This window comes from Staurois parvus, unplaced genomic scaffold (assembly GCF_062004578.1).
Source record: "Staurois parvus isolate SC_StPar_1 unplaced genomic scaffold, SC_StPar_1.0 ptg000112l, whole genome shotgun sequence".
In the NCBI taxonomy this organism is placed as follows: Eukaryota; Metazoa; Chordata; class Amphibia; order Anura; family Ranidae; genus Staurois; species Staurois parvus.
Window position 1 is genome coordinate 241138 of NW_028317908.1, and position 27508 is coordinate 268645.

The following is a 27508-nucleotide window of genomic DNA, read 5'->3' on the forward strand; positions in this document are numbered from 1 at the left end:
AATTGACTATTATTTTGATGCAAAAGGATGAAGACTGCAATGTTTAACGTGGAAGCCAGAGTCGTAAAAACCACAGATGACATAGAAAATTACATCACTCTATAAACACAATGCCAAAGCATTTGGTTTATTTAGGTTACATTCACACAGAGCTGAAAAGGCACTTTTTTTAAGCATTTTTTTCACGCATTTTTTATTGTTTTTTAAGTAGATTTGAAAATATTAAAAGCTTTTTTCACGCATTTTTCATTTAGGCGTTTTGTTGTGGCCAGTGTAGATGTATCCCAGGCACATACAACAGAAAAACCAGAATCAAATATATTGCTGCTATACACAGAAATTATGTACCTTTCTCATTGATCTGGGACTGGAACAGCAAGTTTCATCCCACTTCCTCCCAGGTTCTTGTGGTTCTTGCACAGCTCTTATAACAGGGATTCCTGGGATAATAAATGCAGGGGTGGCCACAAATGGGAGCAATTAATGTCTCAGCCACCAGAAGAAGACTCTTTTCCATTTTGATTACAAGATGTGTGTTTGTAAGGTGTGGAGTGATGCTAGAAAATGGGAGGGGAGTTGCTGTTTGAGCTGGAAAAAAACACTTGAAAAAAATGCTCATTTCTTGCTGTTCAGGCGTTTTCAATTCAAGTTTATGGGGACAATGCTCAAATCTGCCTGAAAAGTAGCACATGTAGTTTTTTTGAGCGACAGGTGTTTTGCTACAGGTGACAAAAAATGTGAACAGGGGTCATTGAATGGGATTTTCCTTGTTGAGCATATCTGAGCATCGAGCTTTGAGCTGAAAAATGCTCAAGTGTGAACGGGGCCTTAAAAATTAGTCCAGGACTTAGTTTGTTGCCTTCTGTATTCCAGACCTGAATCACATGCCACTTTCTGGGGAACTGATGCTATGAGGTAATATTAGTTGATATAATTGCATATGTTATGGAAATAATTGATTGAAAGTTTCCAAACTGGAGCTGATAAGACCTAGAATGAGCATTTGAAAATTCCAAGAAATCAGTGCCAAAAAACATTTGCAACCTTGCCTGTAAAGGGCCAAAGTTTAATGATTCAAAATGACTGAACTCTACAATTTCACCATCTCATTTTATAGACCTCTTTTACTCTACAGTAGTGGTGGTCAACATTCACAATATTGGGGGCACCTGACATCAAATTGTGACCACACAAAAGAAAGTTGTCAGAGACTTAACTTGCAATGAGATATGGTGGTTAGCACTCTTGCCATACGGCATTAGGATTCTTGGTTTGAATCCATCCAGGATACTCCCATGTAGTTTGTATGTCCTACGTCTGCTTGCATGGGTTTGCTCCCAAAATCCAGACATGCTGGTAGGTTAATTGTCTCCTGGATAAATGGGTTCTAGAATATGTATGTACAGTATGTGTTGTAGAAATCTTAGCTCCTTGAAGCTCTTAATGTTTATATACAGTTAGTACATTATTTTATAATGTATTTTAATATAGCACTATGTAAATTTTCACTGGTATATAAATACCTATAATAATAATTGCAGCTCTTCACAAATCAATGCTTCTACATGTGTGCTCCCTACAGGCAACACCTGGTATTTATCTGAGAAGGATCCATTGCAAAAGATCGGAGATAAAAGATAGAAAAATAAAAGGGAATGGACAGCACAGTAGTAAGATAATGTGAAATAAATTAGACCGGCTATTTAACTACTAGTACTCATTCTAAAGAATATATGTCTTTTACCGACTTGAGTGAGCACCTAGGTAAGGAAAATACAGGTTATCATCTGGAGGGCTCAGAGGGCCACTCAATAAGTACTCCAGGGCTCTACAAACACCAGATATTCTCAAATACCTGGTATGAGATTGCAATGTTATGTTATATGTTTTAGTTTTTCTAGTATACTGAATTTTGAGGAAGCAGGTACAAAAATTGAATTAGCTTTTGTATTTTGTCCTTAAAAAAATAATACACTGTATAAGCATTCACTATGATTATTATTTACAGGCAGCATTTGTTATTTAAAGATAAATAATGTTGACTCGTGTTTTGGAACCAAGTTTGACTAAACCAGAACCATGTGGGTCTTGGCTTTGTCATGAGAAACCTTACTTGCTGACATGATAGAAACAGCATGACATTTGTCTAAGACAGAATAAAAACAATGCAGTAAAGGTCATCTAATCTTGGCAACAATTGCCGGTCCTTGATATTCTCATATTTCCGTATGCTAAACATGATAGACAGATTTCTTTAGTCACTCTTCTGATATATGATAGCCAGCAATGAGGTTACCATGATGTAGACAACTGCTTCTTGTCATTAAGGGTCTCCATTTCTAAGATGCTTTTATGGAACACGTTTTCTGAGTGTGATATATTAAAGCCTTGGCTGAGGTTTCACAAGTATGTGGCCTAACATAGCTGATAACTGCAGTAATTGGATGAGGTTATGTTGCTAAGCCCTAGAAATGAGCTTAAAACCATGTATCTAAGAGACCTTTCTCAAATATTCTGTCCGATCCTAAAATATTAATAACTTGAAATCTGCTTGCTGAGTAATACAAGAGCTTGGGTTTAGATATATCAGTTGGAAATTTTCAGACTTAAAGTAAACCTACCATACTGGACAAACCAAATTGAGCATATAATTAAACAATGCATAAACAAAATTACTTTTAAGAACACATATATCCAGAAGATATAGGCATCTGAAAGCTCACCATATCTCAGCTTTCCCTAAAGAAATAAAAATGACACTCCCCTGCAAGTTTACTCACCTTGCCGGTATTATTTTGCATTATCTATTTATTTAGAGACCTGGCAGGCTCTTTTGAATGGTTGAACTTAGAAACATACCAGTAGAAACAAAGAAAAGTGACTTCAGAAAAAAGACCTAGTGGTCTGCCCATTTTGTTTGTTATTTATACATGTTTTTGTATATTTATGTTTTTGAGAGTATTTTATTTTAACTTTTTTGTCTGAGTATACAGTAGATCTATGTTTTTCCTAGGCATGTTTGAAGCCACTTATTGTTGACTGACTCATTACCTCTGCAGGAAGTCTATTCCAAGCATAAACTACTCTTTCAGTAAAATAATACTTACTAAGATTAGTTTTGAAATTTCCTCCTGCAAATTTGAGGTCATGTCCTCATGTTCTTGATCTCGGCTTTATATTAAAAATACAGCCCTCTTGAACATTATTCACACCCTTGATGTATTTAAAGGTTATAGTCATGTCTCCTCTTTCCCCTGAAAATACTGCCCTCTTGAACCTTATTCACACCCGTGATGTATTTAAAGGTCATGTCTCCCCTTTCCTTTATTTCCTCCAGATTGTACATATTAAAGCAGAGTTCCAGCTTCCCAAAAAAAAAATTTCTAAAAGAAGATCCACGATGACATTACAAATAACAATCAGAATTGGAATAATGCAATATTAAAAACATTGAAATAACTTTGCAAATCGTTCATACTTACCTAGATCTGTGAAGCAGGGAGTCTCCATGATGGCTGTGGACATCTGAAGCCCGCAGGTCTTTACTTCCTGAATTCCTGCTGCTGGCTATCACTCGGCAATGCTTGGTGCAACGTGTGCAGTACAGGTTGCCATAGCAATGGTGGGGATGGATGAAGTTCCCACCCCGTCAGGCAACCTGTACAGCACTTCAATACTGCAGACATGTCCTCCTCTCAGCATGGACTCCGGTGAAATGGCGTGAAGCACCGCCCATTTGCGTCATTTCCAGTTTCCAAGTCTCCAGAGCACAGGAAACCAAAGGACTCCTGGGATACAGGAAACAACATCCCAGGAGACCTTGCAAATCACCTATCTACATCATCGGAACTGCCGGCTTGCAGAAGATAAAAAGGTATGTATATTTATAAAAAAAAAAAAATTCCAACCTGTGCTTCTTTTCACAGGGACTATCTAATAAGGCCAATTTGTAAAGATGGGTGGAACTCCGCTTTAAGTTCCTGAAGTTTCTCCTGATATGAATTATCTCCTAGAACTTCCACTATTTTTGTTACCTGTCTCTTGAATCATTCTACAGTATCATATTAATATCTTTTTGTAAATGAAGTCTCCTGAACTAGACACAGAATTTCAAATGAGATCTCACTAAAGATCTATATAGGGGAAGTCCTTTCTCCTGCTGGTGACCCCTCTAGTAATGCATCCGAGAATTGTATTTGCTTTTCCCACAGCCTAGCCACACTGTTTGCCCATTTTGCAGTCATCTGAAATAAGTACCCCAAAATCTCTGCTTTACCAATCTTCCAGCAATGCTAAATATGTTCCATGCTACAGACGCCCCCAGGGATATTAACCCTATTACACAGCTTTGTGCCATTAGCAAAAAGACATTGCAAAAAGACATACCTTACCCAACAACCCTTTAGTTGTATCGCTTACAAATAGATTATAGAACGAGACCTAGCACAGAGCCTTGTGGTACATCACTAGTAACTCTGGTAAAGAAAACTTGGTCCTGCCTCCTCCTTCTTCATTCTTTATTGGTCTCCCTAATATCAGCCTCATTGATCAGTTGAAAGGTTTGAGAGACAGAAACAACAATAAATATATTTTTTTTTTTTGGTAGAGTGGGGAAGGGTTAGGACATCTTTGAAATATTTATCTATCTAGGATCAAATTATCTCCAACCCTATCTAATACTATGAAAAGTGCTGTATGGAGTTAGTTTTTACCAGTGTACTGTGGACAGACTAATGAAAGTTGGCTTATGATAGGTTGCATATATAATTGAACTGCACGCTGTTTCTCATTTCACTATGTTACACCATGAAATTCAATATGTTGTTTAGTGCAAACAGAGGGTGTATGTTGTATTCCCCTTCTACTAAAGGTGCCAAAATCCATGTTCAGATTACCATCCAGCATTTGAGAAGGGATGCCAAGAACCCATAAAATCAGTGTGAACATTCAGTCCTTTCGGGAATATCATTTCCAGTCTGGAGTCTCCAGAAAGCTGCATCTACAGCTATGGGACAAGAGCTCTACAGCAGACCCAGTGACCCCAGAATGTTTATTCTATTTCAGATCTAACTTGGCAGGCTTCATCCTTGGATCATATGAGGAAATTCTTGGTATCTCAATCTCCTCTATTAGGAGATAAATACCACCAACATGGTCTGACACAAGTAATATTGGAAAGTAAAGCATCAGATATTTCACTGCTATAATATTTCCCAGATGACAGGACAAGTCGTACACATATGTTTCAGCTGCAATAACTGGCATATAGTAATACTGTATTTCCTGAAGTGTTGATGCACACATCCATTATTAAGGCGGTATTAAACCCAAAGCCAAAAATGTTAGGTAGTGCAGCTTACCAATCATTAGATGTGGCGACTGCATTCATTTTCTGTTTTTAGGCTTTGGTTTGGTTTTGGGTTTAATACCGCATTAAGTTCACAGAAGAAATATTTTAGTTTTGACTGCAAGAGTAAACAAAAATACCAATGACTGTATTTAAAGTGTGACTCTGTCTATTACTGAAAATTTGATTATGTATAAATGCTGATGAGTTTAGCCAGCCACTAGCCTTCAATATCATTCAGAGACTTCAGAAGAAGGAGTCTTTGTCCTTTTGCTGCAGTTTCCATAAAGTAATGTTAAATAGAAACCTTTCTGAGAGAGCAAGCTTTCCTTGCAATGCTAAAGGCATGTTGTGGGTGGAGCCAGAAAGTTAGGTGCAGATATTTCTTCACCAGCATCTGTAGGTATATGGAACTATTTATAGAGGTTTTCTATTCATTTATTCTTTTATTTTTCTATTGGCTGAACATGATAGACAATGTCCTTTTTAACCTGACTAACTATGTAACAATTCTTTTCTGGCTATTACTATGCAATTCCAAAAAAATCTAACTAATCAAGGTATCTGTCACCATCTGTTTCCTTGCATAGGGAAAGCACAGATTTACTTTAATTTAATGGGTGCGCTGTCTCTTAAAAATCCCAAAGTGTAATTGCGCATACAATATAACTACAGGTGAAACTCGAAAAATTAGAATATCGTCCATTTATTTCAGTAATGCATCTTAAAAGGTGAAACTAATATATGAGATAGACTCATTACATGCAAAGCAAGATAGTTCAAGCCGTGATTTGTCATAACTGTGATGATTATAGCTTACAGCTCATGAAAACCCCAAATCCACAATCTCAGAAAATTAGAATATTGTGAAAAGGTGCAATATTCTCGGCTCAAAGTGTCCCACTCTAATCAGCTAATTAAGCCATAACACCTGCACAGGGTTCCTGAGCCTTTAAATGGTCTCTCAGTCTGGTTCAGTAGGAATCACAATCATGGGAAAGACTGCTGACCTGACAGTTGTGCAGAAAACCATCATTGACACCCTCCATAAGGAGTGAAAGCCTCCAAAGGTAATTACAAAAGAAGTTGGATGTTCCCAAAGTGCTGTATCAAAGCACATTAATAGAAAGTTATGTGGAAGGGAAAAGTGTGGAAGAAAAAGGTGCACAAGCAGCAGGGATGACCGCAGCCTGGAGATAATTGTCAGGAAAAGGCCATTCAAAAGTGCTGGGGACTTTCACAAGGAGTGGACTGAGGCTGGAGTCAGTGCATCAAGAGCCACCACACACAGACGGATCCTTGACATGGGCTTCAAATGTCGTATTCCTCTTGTCCTGAACAACAAACAATGTCAGAAGCGTCTTACCTGGGCAAAAGAAAAACAGACCTGGTCTGTTGCTCAGTGGTCCAAAGTCCTCTTTTCTGATGAGAGCAACTTTTGCATCTCATTTGGAAACCAAGGACCCAGAGTATGGAGGAAGAATGGAGAGGCCCACACTGCAAGATGCTTGAAGTCCAGTGTGAAGTTTCCACAGTCAGTGTTGATTTGGGGAGCCATGTCATCTGCTGATGTTGGTCCACTGTGCTTCATTAAGTCCAAGGTCAACGCAGCCGTCTACCAGGAGATATTGGAGCACTTCATGCTTCCTTCCGCAGATGAGCTTTATGTGGATGCTGACTTCATTATCCAGCAGGACTTGGCACCTGCCCACACTGCCAAAAGCACCAAAATCTGGTTCAATGACCAAGAGATTTCCGTGCTTGATTGGCCAGCAAACTCGCCTGACCTGAACCCCATAGATAATCTATGGGGCATTGCCAAGAGAAAGATGAAAGACATGAGATCGAACAATGCAAAAGAGCTGAAGGCCGCTATTGAAGCATCCTGGTCTTCCATAACACTCCAGCAGTGCCACAGGCTGATAGCTTCCATGCCACGCCGCATTGAGGCAGTAATTGCTGCAGAAGGGGCCCAAATCAAGTACCGAGTACATATGCATGCTTATACTTTTCAGAGGTCCGATATTGTTCTATGTACAATCCTTGTTTTATTGATTGCATGTAATATTCTAATTTGCTGAGATTGTGGATTTGGGGCTTTTATGAGCTGTAATCCATAATCATCACAATTATGACAAACCACGGCTTGAACTATCTTGCTTTGCATGTAATGAGTCTACCTCATATATTAGTTTCACCTTTTAAGTTGCATTACTGAAATAAATAAACTTTTGCACAATATTCTAATTTTTCGAGTTTCACCTGTACATCAAACCATATTGATATAGAGAAAATTGATAATGTGAGCTCAATATATGCAACAACCTAAATAAATATAAAGATAAAATCACAAATAAAGTTGTGCCAAACGCTATACTCAACTTTAAAAAAAATAAACAATAAACCTAGAAGAGTGTATATCCATACAGAAGGACAAATGTATGTATGGACATTAATAATCTAGAAGCCTAAATATGTCAAAAGCATGCAAACGTAAAAGGTGTATATAATATAACCCAGTGCTCCTCTCTAAAAATAGAAAAAACATTTTTAAAAATTGTATAGATGAACAAATGTACATATGGACAAACATTAAATGAACAAGCATAAAATGCTTGTTTTTATGCTTGTTCATTTAACTTTAGTCCTTAGGTACATTTGTCCATTTGTACGCATATACAGTATATACTTTTTTTAAGTTTTTTCTATTTTGAGAGAGGAGTACGGGGTTATACCACATTCACCTTTTAAGTTTATATGTTTTTGACATATTTAGGCATCTAGTTTTTAATGTTTATACACACATTTGTCCATCTGTATGGATATACACTCTTCTAGGTTTATTCTTTATTTTTTGAAAGTTAAATATGGTGATTTAACTTAATAAACTTAATTTATTTGTGACTTTATCTTTATATTTATTTAGGTTATTGTATGTATTGAGCTCACATTATCAATTTTCTCTATAATAATACGGATTAATATAGGTATATTGTATGCACAATTGCACTTTGGAATTTTTAAGAGACAGCGCACCCATTTTTTTAAGTAGTTGTTTTACATCTAGTATAAAGATTGTATAGTGGATGCAGCAGTCTTTATTTATTTTCTGTTTTTGTTTCTGCAAGGTTTGTTTTAATCATTGTGTTCTGCCAGCTGGGAAGGCTCCCTACGCCTCCCATGGCAGAACACAATAGTGCTGCGGAGGCATTACACCATCCACACTGACTGTGTTGATGGGGAATTCAAGCGATTTTCTTTCTTTCCACCCATGGAGGAAAGAAAGAAAATCAATAATTTATGGGCTGCTTAACCCCCCCCCCCCCATGTAACAGCACAGATGCTTTGCAATTTGCCACTGAAGTACCCAGTGCTGTACCAGGGGGGCACAGAGTCTTTATCCCTGTTTACCACATCCAAGGGCTGACAAACCACAATAAGCTGCATTTTAATTTTTAAGTTTAGTAACCCTTTATTTTGTTTCCAGTTTCCTTGCAGAACCAACAGCATTTTCACCGTTACAATATTTGAAAATAATAGATTTTCTGGCAGGATCAACAGTCTATACAACTGTAACACCCTCTTAGTTAGGTGCCAGGATTTGTATATTTAGGATAAGTATAGCTGTGTTTGTCTAATTAACAGAGATACTGTTAGGTAAATTTAACTGGGTTATCGTCTTAATAGAGTGCTGTGGTTGATTATTCAGGGCTGCTCATGATGCTCTGGTGCTGTTTAAGTTTGAGTTCTGCTGGCCTTCAGGAATCTATGAGAGCCTTACAGAACCTGGGAGGGAACTAGGCAAATGAGCATAATATGGATACAGTCCTGGCCAATTGCAGGATAGGGTGGCCCCATTGCATGCTGGGAGTGGAATTTATGTTCTGTAAGCACATAGGTCCAGTGTCTTTCTCTGGAGAGCATTGCACCAAGTCACGATAAAGGCAAGCTTGCCTTGCCTGGTACTTGCTGTCATGTGGGCCTCAGATGGGTGGCCTGAGGCTGAAAGTTGGGATCCATGGTTCTACAGTACGCTGACTAAGGGAACCTGTCTGCCAAAGATCTGTCTGCTATCACTGGAGAGAGTCTCTTGGAAGATTGGAGGGAGGCTACCATTTTGTCCTTGGATTTGTTCTTACAGACACTGAGAGATCTTGGGAACTCTGTGTGCTTTGCTACCCCTCTGGTGCTTGATTGTCAGAGTGGGTCTGAGAAGAAAAAAAAAAGGGAGCACTGGCTGGTATTTTGAAGAGCTTGTGCAATGGGTGCTACTGCAAAGGACTTTGCTCAGTTCTATTATTTTTGGACTGCCACAGTCTGCAGTAACAGGCCTGTGCCTGAGGAGCTCTGCCCTGCAACTACTAAAGTGGTTAAATGAACTGTTCTCATTCCTAAACTACTTGTTACTACAATTTAAAGAGAAGTCTGCTATCTCCTATCTGCCAGGACTTCCAAAGTGCTCAATTAAGAGATCCGCTAGATGTCCTCAGTGTGCATAGTTCTAATTTTGGAGTATCCTACTAAATTCACCATCCCTATCCCCAGGTCAACAATGAAACTCCAAAAACAAACATCCCCTAGACTGGTCATTGAAGACTATGAGTGGAAGTGTGTTTGTACCTGGCTGTGGAAAATACCTTGTGCCTGGCTGCGGGGCAAAGAAGGGGGAAATCTGTGAAAAAATGCAAGCAACTCCTCAAAGGGTAGCGCTACATAACTATAAGTCTCGGTTCACACTACTGATACCTGAAAGTCAAGCGACTTGCAGTTCGACTTTGCCAGGCAACTTGAGTACTACTTTGAAGCTACTTTGAAGCAACTCTGAAGCAACTTTCAGGGAATGCCTGGGTAATCTTCCTGTAATACTGGATCCAAATAACTTTAATATAGATGAGGATCTGACTTGGAGGCGACTTCTATTAAAGTATTTGGACACAAGTCGGATAGAAGTCACTTTGAAGTAGTGCAGGAACCTTTTCTAAAGTCAGAGCAACTTCAGTAGTGCTAATTAAGACAGCTCTATATTGACTAACATGGGATTTCACTTGTCATGCAACTTGGGATCTCACAAGTCAACTCCCAAATTGCGGCAGTGTGAACTGAGCCTAATACAAGGAGAAAACATGCTAGTGACAGAAAACATCATATTTATCATTTTTTTCCTAGCTGAGGACAAGATCTTGTGGAACTTGCAACAAAAGAGGAACCTTTTTCATTCAACCTGTGTCATTAAAAAGATTCAGTGAGTTTGTGCTCATCTGTATATTGTTGAATGCAACAACACATGCTGAGTTCATATGTGCACTGTAACATCATAAGGGTTTGTAAGCAGCTTGAAAAATGTAGATTTTAAATGCAGACACTAAAATTTCACATAAAGTAGGTGCAGAAAATGATGCTCCCTAGCGTATTGAGCGGAGACATATAAAATTAAACACGCACAGCCCACAAAAAAGAATGAGCAGCCACTACCCACCAGCTGTTACTGAACTATGTTTGCATGTGAAAGGTTCCTTTCAACCTTGATCAAAAGTTATAATAGGACTATAAGAGATACAAACATGCCCATAATGTTTGGCTTTATAAATAGTTAAGTCTAGAGGGTCACAAGCAGGGCTTTTTTCCAGTGGGAATGTGGGGGAACGCAGTTCTGGCACCTCCAGCTCCAGAAAATATGTAATGGCAAGGGATGCTTTGGTGTGCTAGAGGATATATTGTTGCTGGGTGCCTGGGGATCTATTGTCACTGAAGGGTATCTATTTTTGTGTAGTGGTCTATTGTTGCTTGGGTGGTCTATTGTTGCTGGTGGGGGATCTATTGTTGATGGGGGTTAATTGTAGCTGGAAGGGATCTGCCATTGAGGGAGGGGTATATTGTCTATTGTTACTGGCTCCTGGAGAGTATATTGATGCTAACTGCCAGGAGATCTGTTGTATCTGCTGGGGGCCTATTTTTGCGGGGGTGGTATTTTGTTTTGGGTTCAGTTGTTGCTGAAGCAATCTATTGTTGCTGGGGAAGGGGGGGGGGGGTCTATTGCTGCTGGCTGTGGGGGATCTATTTTTCTGCTTTTCATGTTAACATACTACATAAAAATTACTTAGCACCACAAAATGTTACCTGGCTCTGTATTCTCTTAAAAGGGCGATACTGGGAGGTGGGTAGGAGGTGGAACCAAGTGATGGTGCTCGGAGGTGGGTAGGGGGCGGAGTCAAGAAGTGACTCTGAAGGGGGGAGTTCCTGGACCTATTTTTTGAGAAACAAAAGCCCTGATCACAAGTAACTCCAAGAGAGTAGGGATCAATGCAAGAAAACATTGACTTTATTCCAGTACTCAAACAAAACACCATAAATACTGCCTAGATCATTCAGAGTACTTCATTCAAACAAGTGATTTGGCAGTCAATCATGTCAATTTTACAAAATATTTGTAAAAATGCTAAAACTGTGGATTTAAAAAAATTAATTTTCATTTTGTAAAGAGATTTAATATAATGTATTATCATTTTACAATAACAATAAAAAAAATGAAATACAGTTGTAGTCCCATCACATAAAAAAAAAAAATCACATATTTCACATAAAAACTGCCCACCAGAGGGTACCAATATAAACAATGTATTTCCTATCTTCCTACATCTTACCTTCTCCCAGTTGTTCGATACTAGGTAGATCTAATCTTGTAATCATCTTCATTTTTTATCACCCTCTGCTAGGCATTTAGGTCGTGGACTGTGTAAAGCCCTTGTCACAGAGAGATATGATATGTCAACAAATTCTCAATGGCTGTCTTAGGCCTCATGTACACCTAAACGTACGTTTAGGAGCTTTTGGCATTTTTTTGCCGAAGCCTCAATAAAAACCAATGTGTCCATGTACACATAGACTTTTGCCAGAGTTTAGGAGCGGCAGAGTTCAGTGGCAGTTAAACGTTCCTCTCCTGAACGCAGAAGAATCACGTTAAGGAGAGGAACGTTTATTCCAAAAAACCGCTGAACGGAGCAAAAATACGCGTAACACATGTAAACACTAGCCATGTTTAGTGTTTAGACATTTATTCATGTCAATAGAAAATACTCTGGCCAATCAAATGAATAAATGTACAAACGCTAATTGCGGGTAAACGCTGCTAAACGCAGTACTACACTTTACAAGGGTTTTTGCCACATTTAGCATTTTTCTGCTGCCAGGAGAACTAAGTGTCTAGGGCAGTTCATTTGTACATGAGGCCTTATAGAAGCTGAGGAGGACCCGCTCAAAAAAATGGCCCGCCACAGCTTCCTCAAACAATAAAATCTCTGACAAGCCTTGGGATATGTGCCCAGTCCATAGCAAATCCTCCATAAGTGGTTTTCCCCAAGAAACAAAAATTCATATCTCCTCCAAACCTCCATCCCACCAATTACAACTGGCTCCCCTACTTCCTCTAAAATCTATAATTAGTTCCTTTGTCTTTTCTACCTTTTAACTCTAAATTATTCTTCCTGTACCAGCCCACTAGGCTCTGTATTTCCTGCTGATGTACTTCTTCATCACAGTCCTTTATTCTCCTTATGAGAGACACAGTGGTTAGTATATAAAGTAAATAGAAAAGGGCTTTGTACACATCCATGCAGCACCCTTGTAGTAAGGGACAGTTTTGACGAGTAGTAATTACCAATTTTTACCCTCTGTTGCCTTTCAGTAAGGAAATCAAGCGCCCAATTACAATGGGCTGGGCTTAGTCCCAGTGAATTTAATTTAGCAATAAGTTTCATGGGTAGAATTGGACTAAAATCAATAAATAGCATTCAGCCGTAACTGTTTTTGTCCTCTAAATGGGTCAACACAGAATGTAAGCCTAATGTAATAGCATCTTCTGTAGATCTATTTGCCCTAAAGGCAAATTGGTGACTATCCAGTCCTGGTGGAATACGCATTTTAATCTAAGTATTAGCTTCTTGAAGCATTTCATTATACTGGAGGTAAGAGCCACGGGACAATAGTCATTTCTACAGTGGACACTAGATTTCTATAGTATTGGGACAATTATTGATGACTTCAGACAAGAAAGCAGTACCTCCTGTTGTAAAGCGGCATTAAAAATATTCATAAAGACATAGTTAATATACACACTTCTTTAAAATAGTGCCTGGAATGTTATCGGGCCCTGCAGATTTTCTCTCATTAACCCCTAATCGACCTACTGTATTCCCACATCCTCAGCAGAGACCTTGAAATATATATCCCCAGGAGGTAAAGGCAGTTTAGTGATCACATCTTTATTTAAAAATTCAAAGCAGACATAGAACCTATTCAATTCCTCAGTGTGAAAAGCTTCCATGCAAGCCTGACTTACTTCTCTCCTCCTGCCAGCATGCTCCTTGCATTACAGTGCAAGTGATTGGCTTATGTATTGTTTCTACCACCCCCAGTGTGAGCTGAGATGTACAGTGGACAGCAAAAGGCAGTCCACTGTACAGCATGATACCAAGTCAAATTCATTATTTGTCTTAAAGGATGAGTTCACCTTTTATAATATGTTACACCCATATTAAAGGTATAACATGTAACATGTTACTGTTGCAGCAGCCCCTTCACCCCCACCACCACTAGAAACTAGAAATCTAGATCTGTGTGTGTGTTGTGGGGGGTCTTTCCTTCTCTAGCAACTTTGGAAATTTGTAACCAGCAATAGGATCACTTACGTGGCATGGACCTGGGGTTGACTCCTATAGAATAATGGTCAACCAAAGGCAGATTACCCCACTTGACTGTAACCTGCAGACTTAGCTGGATCTACAAACTGGCACATTGAGGATATAAACACATCTACACAGTATGTATCTGAGTAGGAATACAATTGCAGTGGGATAAAGGTGCCTGTTTTATAGGTTGTTGGTCTGTAACCAGATTTTTAATGTAAAGCACAGTTAGCCTATGAAATAATGTTCTAGAGAAAATAAGCTGACCATCTAAATGTTCTTCAAAAATAAAAGCATGAACATTCATAGCACAACAGGTATATGCAGTATAAAATAAGGGATTTTCCCAACAAGAAAAAAGTGAATGATCTTTGCAATGTATGTATAGGCAAGAAGTCAGCTGTATACTGTTTATGATATACTATAGATTTCAATATACCTTAAGGGTAAGAGCAAAGAACCTTCATTTTGCCAAGATCGCATTGATTCTAGCTGACTTGATACTATGTGATTTGTAATATTCCTGGAGAAAAATAATATCTATGCATCTAGCAATATTAGACAGGGATCTGTGGGTTTTCTCAGTGATTTATCTCTCCTACTAAAAAATAACACATTTTTATCGACATACAGGCAATTGTCGCATTATTAAGTGCTTGTTTAAGAAACAGATCTATTAAGCGTGGCTTCACACTGCTGCCATTATGTTTCAATGTTTAATGTAGTTCATCACTAATGTTTTATAATAGTTATAGGAAGTCAAAGAGAAAGAAATATAATTTTGAATGTCTTCTAATCTGAGAGCTGGCATACTCACTACCTAACTGCAAATAGCATATTAAATGGTTTATGTACATTGTAAACAAAGAATGCCAAAATGTGACCCAGTTCATCTATAAGACATCCAATAATGAAATCCAACTTTGAGATGCATCCAATGAGCATAGCCTATCTTCTCCATGCAGGTTTTTCAGCTAGGCATTGCTTTACGACATCAGTCCAATTGTAATCTAGTAACCCTAGAGCACAGGTGTCAAACACAAGGCCTGTGGGCTGAATCTGGCCCTCCAGGCCATTTCATGTGGCCCTTGCACCTCTCCTTCAGGTACACCCTTGTCTCCGCCCCCATCTTGTCTCAGCAATTGGCAACAGAGAGGACAATAGAACACCTCTGCCAAATCCTGCACCTCTCAGTGAAGCTGCAGCACCCCCTCATCTCTGCCTTCCCTGGTCTCAGCATTCAGCAGACTCTAGTAACTGACTCCACTCCTCCTCTGGTCCTCCTCCAGACCCTGCACTTTCTGCTTTCCAGCTCTGCCCCCAAAGAGGGTGCACAGTGATGTTGTGGAGAGTGTGAGATTCCTGACATCTGATGTAATGGGTGAGGGGGTGCTCTGGACATCTAGTCTTACAGATACAACTGGCCCTTTGAGGGAAACCATAATGCTGATATGGCCCATGATGAAATGGAGTTTGACACCCCTGCCCTAGAGCTAGCCTGCTTGTAATGCTGGATCACATACAGTATTGCAGACTCATAGCTGCCTCTCGGTGTTAAAAAAAAATTATTTTAAAAAAGTTTCTCTTGCTATCTGCTCTCCGCTATACTTTGCAGTATTCCTATATATTGTTGCTTGCATTTTGCAATCTATTCATAAAATGCTAACCACTGTATTGAACCTGTATTGATCTGGTTGTACTTCACTGAGTTTTCCCTGTTTAACGCAGCAGAGAGAACTCCATGATGGGAGGAAAGGTGGTCATGTGACTGTGGCGCTACCCCCTCAAGAGCTGCTGAGTATATTGGGCTCCCCGTTCACTTCTGAGCCCTGGCTGGAGCACAATTCCTGTTGGCACCACCGTAATGCTTTGGCCAGGTGTCCCCTTGGCTATAACACACATAATAGTCACACAGCATTTGATGAACAGCAAATAGGTCTGTATTAGAGTCAGATTAGCAGAAATATATACACAAAGAATCAGTGACTGATGTGCAAAAATATGAACCACACAGGAGAAATAAACAACAAAATTAAGCACAATACCACTTTAATAGTCCCAATTGTCCTGCAGGGCTCAGAGTTTACTAAAAGCTCTCCTACCGACAGAATTTTCACCAAACAAGCAGAAAAGGAGAGATTAAGAATGTTAGGATAGCTCGCCTGTGGGCTCCCAATAACCAATGTTTAACTTTCTGAGGATTATAGCAAATGAAAAATGCGGGAAAGTCTCTTCTGCTGGCTTAGATGGAGCTCTTTACAATGGTGCACAATGGAGGTGTAATACCTTTTCTTTATGAGAAAATGTCCCTTTCCTAAAGATGATGACACAACAAGCAGAGTTTCCTGTTACTAAAGGCAACAAGCTGGGAGTTTACTTTGAAAGCATCAAAAAGCATATGGTAGTTATACAAACTGAGGAGGGGTGGGAGCAGACGTTAGAACAGAATTTGTAACATGTGGTGGTATGGACTAGGAACCCTCTCACTCAGTCCTTCGAAGTAGTGGTGTGAAATGATTGCCTAGTCGCTGGGGGGACACTTTTTCTTGCAGTCTTCCTGTGGAGATAACAGTGCCAATGTCGTTGACTTGATCCACCTGCATGCAGGATAAACTATCCTGTCTCTCAGTATGATCAGTGATTTGGAAATTCCCTTTTCTGTCCTCCGACTCAGTCTGATCCAGCCTGAGGCCTACTGGATCAGCATTCCGTTCTCTCACACATCCTGCTTCTTAGTCGTCTTCTCTCCTCCCAGGCTTTCCCCTTTATTATGCTTCCACCACTTAGCTAACTCACTTGGAATCTGTAGTTCTATGTCAGCTAAACTGAATGTAGAAATCCTGCTTGCAGCAAACAAGTCCCAGCATTGCTGTACGATTTCCTGTGTCAACTGAACTGCAGAGCACTGCCATCTTGTGGCCATTTAACAATCTGCAATCAGTAACAATGCAGTGTGTTATATGACTTTGAAGGGTCATGCAACCAAGATCTAACCCCACTTTTTTTCCTGTAAGTCTCATATTTATTGCATTCCACTGGTTTTAAACTGCCACATGTTTGAAAATGTGTAAAGCATGTCACTGTACTTTATAAGTGTGTGTGGTAGATTCGCAGTGGTATGACCATGGTACTGCCATCCTGCTGCTTTTCAAATGGAGACCTTTTTGCCTTTAATACAACCAAAGTCTTTTATTGGTTTTATGTATTGCCTGGAGTTTGGTTAATCTCTATAATGTGTAACCACCATAAAAAAGTAAAGTATATATATATATACCCAAGAACAAACATATAATATATTGCAGCTTACCAGTCCTTAGATGTGATGGCTTTAATTGTTTACTTATTTTATGCTAGAAATATGTTCTGCAAATTCCTGTTGATAATGTTGGAAATCCAAATTGTAACTTTTGTGTGTAACTTCCCTGCTAATTTATGTGAACTATAAAACATCTGCTCTTTATGTAATGGAAATATGGAGGGGGGGGGTGTTATTTATCCAAATTAAGAGAGCAGTCTGGGGTAACAACGCTACTTCTTCATATATTATACAGTAAGTGAGAATGTTCAACCTAGTCTGGGAGTACTGGCATGATTACTAGGTAAAAATAAAGGGAAATGAAGCCTGAAGAAATTGTACCCTCTACATCTAAGGACTGGTAGGCTGCAATATATTACATTTTAAATTTTGAATGTGATAATCTCCCCAAATGGAAATTCTGAAGGACCCTCTGCACACTGGTATATACCCTTTCAAGCAGACTATGCAATAAATAGGGATATTTAGTTCACACATATTGCAATACATGTATTGCAATTGGTGTGAACTAAATATTCCTATTTATTGCATAGTATGCTTGAAAGGGTATGTAGCAGTGTGCAGAGGGCCCTTCAGAATTTCTAGTGTTAATATGTGGTTACATCCCTTTAGCACGCACTAGCTGTTGGGATTTGAGCACAGGTATCTCTTGTTTAATCTCCCCAAATGAACACAGATGGCAAAAAAAAAATAACTGGGATTTCAACAATACTCTTCTCTGTTTAATATGAATTTTGGCTTTAGATATAGTTTAAAGCCTCTCTCCAGGCTGCTGTTATATCTACCCATGCAGTGGGGTCCTCCTGTGTTGATGGGGGAATCAAGCAATTTTCTTTCCTTACACCTGTTGTGGAAGGTAAGAAAATTGCATAATTGATGGGCTGCTTTACTTTTAGATTAACTAACTTCTGGTCAGCATTTGCTCTGAATCCCTGGCCAATACCAGGTGGCTTGGAGGCTAGACTGTTAGCTCACTTGTGTGCATTATCCACTACAATTGGTTCTATGCACTTGCGGCTGTAAATGTTAGTGTTAAATATTATTATTATGCAGGATTTATATAGCGTCAACAGTTTGCTCAGCGCTTTACAATATAAAGGGAGACAATACAGCAACAATACAGTTCAATACAAGAGGGTTCGGAGGGCCCTGCTAATTGAAGCTTACAATCTAAGAGGGAAATACAATAAGAGCCAAAAGTTTAACATCTGAGGGTAAAACATCCACCTTCCCTGTGTGCTTCATAATAAAAGGGATATTAGCTTGCGATAGTAAAAGCTTAGAAGTATGACAAGATGATTAGCTAACTATAGTAATAAGCATGTGGGCAGCATTGCTTCTGAGTGACTGACACGGCACTGAGAGTTTTCTCTCCCACTTGGAGGCAAGTATTTCACTAGAAATTAAGTGATCAAGTGACATAGATCCCAAGGTTACTTACATCACAGCGAGCTTATAAATAAACCAGAAGGTGTTCTTATTTTAGTTACTGGTAGATAAACAAGGCTTGCATCATGTGAACATAGACTGTAGTGTGATTTGACACTACAGCCAGTAATTCCATGACCTCTTGGAACGTGACATTTTACTGCCGGCACACAGAGTTCATTCTCAGTGGACAAGCTCATGATCCAATGTCTTGCCGTTTTTCCATCGCCTTGACTCAGCTGTTGCAGGGGACGCATGTGGCTGTATAGAATTTCAAATTATGCAAAGACAGTTCCCATCTGCATAAAAAGTTTCCTTGGGCATAGGCAGAGGCTCTTTATTTATATCTATACTTTAACCATGACCTTATTTTTTTAACACTATTAACTGGCAGGTGACATATGGAGGCAGATAATAGACAAATCTGTAGTGCCCCCCTATGGATTTTTTAAATAAACAGCCCTGCCGAATAATTTATATTATTTTTATGTACTGTATATAATGTATTCTTCCTCTTTTACTAATGTTATATATAATGTTTATTCCTAATTTTTCTGTAAAATTTTTACTTTTTACTTTAAAAGTCTAATCTGCTTTTTTTTTACAAAAGACAAAAAAGCAAAGACATTATATATTATATTATATTATATTATAATAAATCAAAATAGTTTGTAAACTTTTCACTTTATGCCTGCATCAACAAAACAAAATATTTAACAGAGTATACAGTATAAAGAAAGCGCTAAATAGATAAATACTTGCAAAATGTATTTTTTTTAATCTTTAAATCTAGGGTAAAATGTTGGTTGATTGTAGTTGTATAAACATAAATTATTAGGTTTTCTTGTGTTCGACAAAAAATGTAAAAGTGTAGTCATAAAAATAAATAAAAATACAGTAACTAATATTATTGCCACTGTCTTACAGACATTGTGGAAATCCTATGAAAGTATCAAAAGCATTAGAGCAGCAAACTATTTGTAGTAGGAAAAGCCTTCTGAAAATCTGTTAAGAAATACATTCACTGATGTAGTATATTGGTTGTTTCTTTGTTCTAGTTATTATTTTTGAAGCTTTAATATTAATATTACTATGTTCATAGTGGCATAAGAAGATAAATTAACAGTTTATGAACAAGAAGAAATTAAAGCCCTACTCCACCTCCAATGAGATCGGCAGAACACTAACTGGTGACAATGAAGTAACAAGGTTACATCACCAGTGCCTTCCTCAACCAGGAAATAGAAAAACAAGTATGTGTAACTAATGAATGTAAGATGATTTCATATTAGCATGCAGAGATGTATGCTGGTGTGAGGTTTAGTTAACCACTTCCTGACCGACCGTTGTATATAAACGGCCGGACGGTGGCAGTGCAGGGTCGAGTGGCCATTTATAAACAGCCTCCCCACACCCTGCTTATGCGTGCTCTCTGGGAGCGCACAGCACCGCGATCTGGTGCCCGCTGTGTCCTCCGGACACAGTGAAACACCAATCGTCGGACGGGACCTCTGTACGAGGTCCCGATCATGTGATCACTGATTGGCCAATCAGTGATCACATGCAAAGTAGTAAGCAAGATGTCACTTGTGACATCATTGCTTACTACGTGTGAAATCTGTAAATGATCACAGAGGTCACATGGTACAAGGCTATTTGCAACAGCCTTGTACCATGTGACAAGCTGTGACCAATCACAGCTCACTCAGTACTTCTCAATGACTGCAAGAATGCAGACAGAGAGAAAGAGAAATGATTGCTTTTACATCCTATATGGGTGTAAAAGCAATCAGGGTAAAAAAAAAAAAATCTTCATCACCCCCCACAAGTAGTACAGTGTCACCATGGTGACGCTGTACTGCTAGGGTGACAGTATGTAAAAAAAAAATAATAATAATAATATAAAAAAATAAAATAAAAATGTAAAAAAAAATTTTTTAAAAATTATAATTTTTGGTTATAAACTAATTTGGATTTTTTTTTTTACTAAAAAGATAACGGAATAAATTTTGGTCAAGATTTATAATGCAATATTATTTATTTGCAAAATTTTATAAAAAAAACACTTTTCAATATTTTTGGACTTTTTCATTTACATAGCAAAAAAAAATTAAAATTGCAAGAATGCAGACAGAGAGAAAGAGAAATGATTGCTTTTACAGACCAGGTCTGTTTTTCTTTAGCCCAGGTAAGACGCTTCTGACGTTGTTTGTTGTTCAGGAGGAATACGACATTTGAGGCCCATGTCCAGGATCCATCTGTGTGTGGTGGCTCTTGATGCACTGACTCCAGCCTCAGTCCACTCCTTGTGAAAGATCCCAACACTTTTGAATGGCCTTTTCCTGACAATCCTCTCCAGGCTGCGGTCATCCCTGCTGCTTGTGCACCTTTTTCTTCCACACTTTTCTCTTCCACATAACTTTCTATTAATGTGCTTTGATACAGCACTTTTGGGAACATCCAACTTCTTTTGCAATTACCTTTTGAGGCTTTCCCTCCTTATGGAGGGTGTCAATGATGGTTTTCTGCACAACTGTCAGGTCAGCAGTCTTTCCCATGATTGTGATTCCTACTGAACCAGACTGAGAGACCATTTAAAGGCTCAGGAACACTTTACAGGTGTTATGGCTTAATTAGCTGATTAGAGTGTGACACTTTGAGCCTAGAATATTGCACCTTTTCACAATATTCTAATTTTCTGAGATTGTGGATTTGGGGTTTTCATGAGCTGTAAGCCATAATCATCACAATTATGACAAATCACGGCTTGAACTATCTTGCTTTGCATGTAATGAGTCTATCTCATATATTAGTTTCACCTTTTAAGTTGCATTACTGAAATAAATTAACTTTTGCACGATATTCTAATTTTTCAAGTTTCACCTGTGTATATATATATATATATATATATATATATATAAAAAAAATTTTTTATTTAACCACTTGCCCTCCAGAGGATTCACCCCCCTTCCTGACCAGGTCATTTTTTGCAACGCTGCACCCAAATTAAATTTATGTCCGTTTTTCCCACAAATCGAGCTTTCTTTTGGTGGTATTTGATCACCTCTGTGTTTTTGATTTTTTGCGCTATAAACAAAAAAAACCTGACAATTTGGAAAAAAATATATATTTTTGACTCTTTGCTATAAAACATATCCAGTAAAACAATTTTCAAAATCAGATTTTGTCATAAATTTCAGCCAAAATGTATTCTGCTACATATCTTTGGTAAAAAATAATTGCAATACGTGTAAATTAATTGGTTTAAGTGAAAGTTATAAAGTCTGCAAATGGCGGTATATACACTGGAATTTTTTTTTTCTTTACACTAGTAATGGTGGCAATCAGTGACTCATAGCGGGACTGTGGCGGGCATTCTGACACTGGGTGGGAACTGACTAACTGCCACTGACATCCCAATGACACTAATACAGTGACCATTGCTAATAAAAAGCACTGACACTGTACTAATGGCACTGGGCAGGAAGGGGTTAACATCTGCAATCAGAGGGTTAACTGTGTGCTGTGTTGTGTTTTACATTATGTGCTGTGTGTATTTTACTAGGGAGAGAAGCTGCTTTGTATTGCTCTGCTGTGCAAAGCAATACAAAGCAGCCTGTTCATGCAGACAGAGGAGAGATCTGTATTGTTTACACACAGACCTCTCCCCTTTCACTGTTCTTCAGCAATCGCCAGGTGCCGGCGGGGAATCTCCATCTGGGGCCTGGTGATCGAGAGCTGTAGCCAGCAATGGCACGTATATATATGAGATTTTGCACAGCCCTGCCACCCTGTAGCAGTAGTTGTGCTATAGGATGGCTGGGAAGCAGTTAATAACGCTTTGAAGTCACAGAGAAACAACATCAGACTGTCTATAATTATCTAGTATACAATTATTTTCTATTGAATATATACTGTATATAACATTTAATAATAATATAGATTGTAAGCTCCAAGGGGCAGGGCCCTCCTATCCCTCTTGTACTGAGCTGTATTGTTGCTGTATTGTCTCCCTTTATATTGTACAGCGCTGAGCAAACTGTTGGCGCTATATAAGTCCTCTATAATAATAATAATAATGATATAAATAATAGTATTATTAATGATATTACTTATTGACATTTTATCATCATGTGTGATCGAAGCAATGCTTATGCAAGCTGTCATCAAAACATGGTAACTGATCCAGTGTTTGAGAGAAAACAAACAGTTTATCCAGCATGCTTCAAATGTACATTTTACTTGAACACATTGTCTGGCTTATTTTTAGCTGAATTAAAAACATTAAAACTTTTATGAACTTTTTTTTTCAGTTTTCCCAGTTATTACATGCAGAATCTTTATGAACTGTCCCTGCTGCCTAGGATCTCAGGCCCTACAGCCTAATCCTTTCCTACCAGGTTCAACATGTATCAGAGAACAGCAGTGAAACCAGCAAAGCCATACAATATACCATGTTATTAACTGCAGTGATTTGATTTTAATAAAGCATTTGTGGTTTAGCAATATTAGTACATGTGAGAAATACCAAATGTATTTTTAAAATGTCTTTGGGTGTCCCTCATACTAATACCCTAGCTTTCTGCTGACTCCAAGAATTGTTTGTGTCCCCTCTGACAGTTTGGATTAGCACATGTGTTCCCTGTCTGAAGGGCTGCCAGGCAGGAAAAACGGCTTGGAGCTCTGCCATTCATGTCTATTGCTCACATTAGACCCCTGAGTACAAGGTGTAAAGATCTGAGCTACCATGGGAAATACATTTCTAGAACACTATAAACCTAATAACTATATATTAACAAGGAAGAAACTAAATAGTAAACTCAGTGGACTTTTTTAATTTAGCACAGATGTAATATTACCTGGATAGCATTAGCAGCACACAGGCTGAATCTATATATTTGGGGCAATGCATGTGGTCAGTGTGGCTCTTCCTGCAGTTATATGGGCAATGCAATTTCATCAATGTATATACCCAATGCCGTTTCACTAGAATAGTGGTCTCCAAACTGCTGCCAAACTGGGGCCAGATGTGGCCCTTTGCTTGCCTTTTATTGGTTCTTGGGGCACTATTCCAACAACTGACACCAATGATTGGGCACCATTCCCCCTACTGACACCATCAATGGGGCACTATTCTTCCCATTGATGCCAACAATGGGGCACAATTCCTCCCATTAGACCCAGTGATGGGGCACTGTTTTTGGGGCATTGGCAAAAGTCCACCCCCCCTAAAACCTGAAAGGCAGTCAATTGGACCTTTAATTGTTTATAGCATGCTGCCACCCAGTGGTCATTGTTTTAATTGCATGTTACTTCTGTAATCTCCTCCTTTCTCACTTGTCAACTACTTTGTTGTTCCTACAAGATGCACATTGAGGTTAGGAATATTAATATTCATTTGACCACTTTAAACACTTCAATATCAACATCATGTTGCTTGCTTCAACCTTCTGCGTACAATGATACAGGGCATAAAGTATTCAGACTCCCTTCACTTTTTTCAAGGTTGTTGTGTTTGAGCCTGATACTACAGTTGTTTACATTCATGTTTTTTCATTAATCTTACGTGAAAACAGAATTTTAGAAATATCTGTGAATTTATTGAAAAGAAAAAAAAAAAGAAATATCACATGTACTTAAGTATTCAGACACTTTGCCTAGTATTTTGTTGAAGCGCCTTGGCCAACAATTACAGCCTCAATTTTTTTTGGACATGACACAACAAGCTGTGCACACCTGGATTGGGGGGATTTTTTGCCACTCTTATTTGCAAATCCTCTCAGTCAGGTTGGATGGGGACCATCAGTGGACAGCTATTTTCAGGTCTCTCCAAAGATACTCAATAGTAGCTGAGACACACTAGGGCACAGGGGCGGACTGACTATTTGGAAACTCGGGCACTGCCCGAGGGCCCGGGGTCAGTAGGGGGCCCCATGAGATGCCCCTGGTACCTTTTTCATAGGCTTTTTTGAGTTTGGGCAAGGACACAGGGGCCCCATGATCCCCTATTGCCCGGGGGCCCCATGAGTTGTCAGTCCGCCCCTGCTAGGGCATGCACAGAGTTGTCCCTAATCCACTTCTGTATTGTCTTGGCTGTGTACTCATGTTGAAGGTAAACCTTTGGCCTAGCCTGAGATCCTGAGAGATGTAAAAAAGGTTTTCCTTGAGGATAACTGTACTTTGCTCCATTCAGCTTTCCCTCAACCCTGACCAGTCTCCCAGTCCATGCTGCTACCAGAGAATCTTGTTCCCCATAGACTAAGAGTCCTTCAGGTGCTTTTTTGCAAACTCCAAGCAGGATTTTGTGTGTTTTGCAGTGAGGAAGGGTTTCTGTCTAGCCACTCTGCCATAAAGCCAAGATTGGTGGAGGGCTGCAGTGATGGTAGATACATTATACATTGTCAGCTGTGAGGTCTTTCAAAGAGACGTGTGTGCTTTTCTAAATCATATCCAATCAATTTAGTTTACCACAGTTGGACTCCAAGCAAGATGTAGAAACATCTCGTAATGGTCAAGAGAAACGGGAGCACCTGAGCTAAATTTCAAGTGTTGATGCAAAGAGCCTGAATACTTATGTCAACGCAATATTTCAATTTTTTCTTTTTCATACATTTGCAAACATTTCTAAAATTTTGTTTTCACTTTGTCATTATGGGGTACTAGGTGTAGATTAATGAGAAAAAATGAATTTAAACTGTAGTATCAGGCTGCAACATAACAAAATTGAAAAAAGTGAAGGGGGTCTGAATACTTTATGAATGTACTGTATGTTTTCATGAATGCCAAGTGTTTGGTGAGTTCAGCTCTCTCATGATGATTGTCTGCAGTGATTGTCTCTGATAAATTCAGGCCAGACATAGTCATCTTAGGAAAGAATAAGTCATTATTACAACATTTGGAGTCAGAATAGTGGCTTTCCTTCTAATATTTTCCAAAATAACTTCTAAATGTCCAGTTTTGGGTATCAGATTACTTTTCATTGCAAGAAAATGAATTCCTTAACAATGGCTATCCTCATACTCACCTACCTTTGCTGCCGGGAAAAATCAGGTTATTACCAGCTTGGCTAGGGAGAGATTAGTGTACCAGTGTAGGGTTGTCCCTAAAAATCCTAATCTTTGAGGAAGATGGCTAGTGGAACTGGCTTTTGCCGCCATTCCTACTATGACAACACTTGCTCTAAAAACCTCACCTAGACCACACTTAAAGCGGAGTTCCACTCACCCTGTCAAAAACTGTAGCTGCTGATTTTTAAAAAACAGCCACTTACCTGTCCCTCGGTCCCATGGTGTGTCCCCCGCAGCCCGTTTCACTGGCCATCCTGTATTCCAGGAGGCTGGCATCTTCAGTCTGGGCACCCGGCTGTGATAGCTTGCGGCTTCACAGCCAGGTAACCACTGCACATGCGCAAGTAGCACTGTGCTTCATGTAGTCTTCTGGGACCTGTCACATGTCCGAAAAGACTACAGGGAGCGAGGGAGGTAGGCGATCGGACCGGAAGTGGAGTGGGTACCTGTCAAATTCGGGTAGCCGCTCCTTCCCCCCAGCCCCCCAAAGATGCCAATCCCTAATGGGGAGCAGGGGAGCAGTCCTTAAAGCGGAACTTCCCCTTTGGGTGGAGCTGCGCTTTAAAATGTTGCATGGTTTATTTGAATGTCTTTAATGCAGTTCAGTGGGATCACCTAATACTTGTTGTACATATGGAGTTAGGCTTTATAGTCAATAAGACAAGTATAACTAATCTATGGTAACAAAAATCCACCTATTGTACATTATATCTATTATACATACTCTGTATTATAGATGGGTATCAGTACCACTGCAGCAATAAGAATATTTTGCTATCTCCTGTTGGAGTAAATGAAACTGTAGAATAAGTGTTTGTATCGGATGGTTTGATTGCTAAAATCTTATAATGTGAAATACCTTTAATAGAAATGATTTGATTTAAAAAAAATAATTTGCCAAAAATACAGGACATTTTTAATTAAACAGGTCAATGAATTTAAAATCTGCCTCACCATTTGTGTCCATAATCTGGTGAAATCTGCCACAACTATAAAAGTTCCCACCTTGGATTGTGGACAGTCCTAATGTACTGTATATGCTAAACTAAGCTGGTCCACTTTTCTGTTTTCTTACATCACCACCATCACCAAAAGCCATAACACTCATCAGTTCATGAGTTCACCATGGCCCCATATACATGGTGGTCATAAAGTACTTTCACAGACTCCTCCACTTTCTGGCACTGACTCCTTCCCACTGCACCATAACAACCAAAAATGGTTTTGAAAACAACAACAAAAATAGGTGTGGGTTTTCTTAAAAAGATATGTATCTGACCCTTATTATTCAGTGTTTGGTATGTAATTAAAGAGGGAACCATGTTTTAATTTTTAAATGATGAATGGTAACCAAGAATGACATTTCTCTAGTTGTCAGCTGGATCTTAACAAAGGGGCTGGAGGACCACGTTTGGACATGACCAGGGGCGGACTGACAACTCATGGGACCCCCGGGCAATAGGGGATCATGGGGCCTGTCAGGAATGGACTGGCCAGCAATAGTGGGACTCAGCTGCCTTATGAGCTGCAGTACCAGGGCTGGCAAGCGGGTGCTCCCAGCAATCAGAGACTCAACCTTGCAGCCAGTCAAACACCTGGAACTAATTATACTGGTGTATTTAAGGGACATTCAGACCTGCAGACTCTGCCTTGGTGTTGTGTTTCTCTT